A 3,964-nucleotide genomic window follows, 5' to 3' on the forward strand; every position below is an offset into this window, starting at 1 on the left:
TGCCAGAAGTATATCATAACCCTTAGAAAGTCGCTCCCAAAAGAGTGCTTTCACTTTTCTTGGTATGTCTCCCTCCATCCAGAGTGTTATTTCATATAACCTATGAGGAAAACTAACCCTGGTGTCTGCAGTTTCAACTTGAATGTCTTCATTCAAGTCCACTGTCTCCAGAAGTCCCTTCAGGTTCTGGCGAGCTATTTTCACTTCTGCTGTGCTGTCCAGCATTCTCTGAGCCCATTCTCCGTCTTGAGCTGTGTCCTCAAGATCCTCTGCATGTCTAATGTTTAGACCTGCTACCTTCTTTTTGGTATATTGAGGTTGTGGTTTGCTTTTCTGAACGTGTTGATCGCCTTTGGACTTCACGTGTTCTTCCTTGTTGTCTGACTGCCTTCTTCTTTTGGATGTCTGTGATGATATCTGAAAGGTACGAGAGGAATGTGTATCAGTATCTTCATACCTGTCAGGTTTTCTCAAATTATCCCTATTCCTGCGGTTATACCTCCTTTCAGAGGGTTCCTTTTGAGCAGACCTACCTCGGGAATGAGAACGCTTCTTTTTGGAAGTTTGTTTGCTATTTTCCCACTTCTTTTTAGAAGATGTAGGAGTGTTTTTAAAAAAAGGCCTTTAACTGTATACTTCTATTACATTTTGTATGTTACTAAGTAATTCCTAGTCCAACATTGGATTTTCCTCCTATTCAGCTTTGGTGGATATTATCCCTTACCCACTCCAGACGTCTATTGGAGTTTTATGAGTCTCTGAGAAAAGCACGACTGAGTTACTTCAGTAGCTAGCATTAAATTAGAGCCTTACCAAACTATTGGGCGCCATGTAGTGTAGATCCTATATCCCTGATAGGATCTGCGTATTGGAATAATATACACTATAATTTTGACATAGGACTCAGGTCAGTATGTCTCTATCGAGTCCATTAAACTTAATTACTTATGTGTGCCAGCTAATTCAGAGGTCACTAGAAACTTTCCCGAATGAACAAGAAGGGATTAGTTTCTGACAAGCGCATAAACATGACAACTTTGTTTCCCTTAGATTCGGAACAATATCTTCAGAGTCGTGGAAACAATAGATAACCATTTCACTTAGTCAATCGTGCATGCTTCGTTTCTACAGAGTTGCACAGAAATAGTAAGACAGGCGTTTCAATGAAAAGGGTTTATTAAACAGTCTTCTTTCTCATGCAAGAGATATGAACTGCTACAATCGTAAGATAGAATGCGAAGTATAATGAGTACAGCGTAAACAGTGATATAAAATAATACTGTAATAGCATGGTCTGTTGCTATGACATATATAAAAATCCATACATAAATAACACAATCTAAAATGCTCAACTGGTGCTTCTAAAATAATCCTACCCCAGTGTACCTAACCTAAGACTAATACGAGGGAAGAAATAGGTGCTGTTTTAGATATAGTTTAGTTTAGATTAGTTTTGCCAACAATTGCCAAAAGTTTCTCTAGGTTCTAATCTGCTCCATAACTTACAATGAGAGAGGTTGGTATCTCTTTCCCAGGACTCGATTCTCTAACACCCTGCAAGGGGAGTCAGAAACACTGGAGCTGGATTCTCAGCAAGGAGGATGACAGCGTCTGGTCAGTGCGCCAGTTGGGGAGATGACTTCCTTCGGGATTTGCTGTGGCGAGCCGCGTCGTGCAAGTAGGTAGCCGAACCGCACCGTGCCTTGCCATAGCAAGTGAAGGTATATTTATACCTTGAAGGTGTTTAAAAATGCCAGTATTGATGTAGAAGTCGGGCATAAGAACGTCAGGAATGAACCCCTAAGGAATAGATGTTCATGCATAATAAATGAGTTCTTATAGAAATCAATATCCAAGCAAGGGGAAGTCCTAAAGGCTTAAGAGTCTGGTTTTCCAGGAACTCGTTGTGACGTAGATGAACGGATATAAGTAGCCATGACTGTATTTGGTTAGCATGTACATTGCCTAAGTAAGGACTGGATTTCTATGCTTATATAAGGGCAATGTGAAATGTACGTATATAAGGGCATGAATCGGGAAATTCATAAGGAATCTAAATCAATATACAACAGTGGAGCAAAGGTTTCTGGGTGGTAGGTGGAAGTTCAGGTGGTGGTTCATGTAAGCTGGTCCTTCCATATCTTAAATTGGCATCTTATGTGGTCGGGGAGCCAGTGGAGGTTCCTCAGGTATGGGGTGATGTGGGTCCATTTGGGCAGGTTGAGGATCAGTCTGGCCGCTGAGTTCTGTATCGGCTGGAGCCTTTTCATGAGTTCAGTGATGGTTCCTGCATATAGTGCATTGCCGTAGTCCAGCCGGCTGGTAGTTAAGGCTTGCATAACTTTTTTCCAAGTGCCTATGGGGAGCCATTTGAAGATTCTTCCGAGCATGCAGAGAGCACTGAAGCAGACAGAGAAAATTGTGTTGATCTGTCATTTTATGGTGAGTTTGCTGTTCAGGATGATGCTAAGGTAGCAGGAAAGGTCTGTCGGTGTGGGAGTGGGATGGGGTCCAGCGTGCCATTGATGGAGCAAGGTTTCGTACGTAAGAAACTTACTCGGATGCAATCCTCTTGAATACCATGTAATAATGTAACCAACATGTCTGTGAATAATTGCATCACACTTCATGTTACATAATCTAGGGGAAGCTTGTCAATGTGTTTTACTAAAAAGTAATCAGAGGGGTTTAAAATGGCTGCCGAAAATACAGGAATCTTCTGCGCATGCGTCTACTGCATCTACGTAGTATGACGTCTTTCACTTTGCAGCTGCGCAGTACCATTTAAAATGGCCGCTTGAACCTCACATGCTAATGCACATGCTATGCTTAAACTAAACCTCACATGTCTCACTAAACTGCTAATGCAATAGTTAAAATACATTAAAGGGATTAGTGTAGAATAAGTGGTATACAGTGCATTCATTCATTTTCGTATTCTAACATGTTTTTATTTGACTTTGTTACTAGTTCGTATTTGGGCCTGGAGGGTGACTGAAATTTCCATTTTGAGTATGCACAAGCGCACTGGACTCTGTCAAACTCCGCAGTGTGACATTGAAACCCAGCCAAGGACACTTTAACAAAAGAAGCGCCTGGGAACACCACCTCTTGACCCGGAGAGGGGAAGGTAGAGAAGTCAAAATTTGTATACATTGTAAATGAAATTAATATGAAATGTGGTTGGGAAATAAAGCATGGGAAAGTAAAATTAAGTGAAGGGAATATACAAAAATAACCCAAAAGAAGTGCTCTTACATTAGCATGGTGTAATGACCTCTCTCCATCCCATTGTCCAATCAGAAGTAGGGGATTCACGAATATTAAAACATTGGGGGGTGGTACATACACTCAGAATAGTATAACTAAGGTAGGCTCAATTAGTTAGATTGTCAGATTTGTCACCGACCTGTCACAGACCCTTCACTGAAGCAGATGACGGCGGATGCCACGGAGGTCAGAGGCACTGCTCGAGCACTCTGAAAGAAGAATCGAGAAAGGAGAGATGGAAAGAGAGAAGAGTCGGAGATATGGCTGAAGGAGAAGAATCTGTACATCCAGAAGGGGGAAGAATCGAGGAGAGTAGTGCCAAGAGAGGGGTGCGGCGCTGGCATTGCACTTAGAAGAGGTCACCTGTCCTGTCCTGAACCTGTCCTAAACTGTTGGCTCCTGACTACTCAGGAGTCCCTTTTCCAGCTCCTTGGCCAGGGGTTGGTCCTCACACCATTCTAGGTAAATATAATTCTGTGTGGTATGTCCTTGTATTGTGTTCCACCCTTCCCAGGTACCAACGTCAGTAGATTTACTAAGTCTTTATGTTTTACTTTGATAATTTCCTTAAAGAAATTGGTGTATGACATGTATTGGTATTTGACTCACAAAATTACTGCATAGATAAGGTTTTTAAAACTCTCTCGAGTCTGTGGTCATTCAAAGAAATAAAGGTAAATGTCATTTCTACTTA

This window comes from Lissotriton helveticus, chromosome 4_1 (assembly GCF_964261635.1).
Source record: "Lissotriton helveticus chromosome 4_1, aLisHel1.1, whole genome shotgun sequence".
Classification (NCBI taxonomy): Eukaryota; Metazoa; Chordata; class Amphibia; order Caudata; family Salamandridae; genus Lissotriton; species Lissotriton helveticus.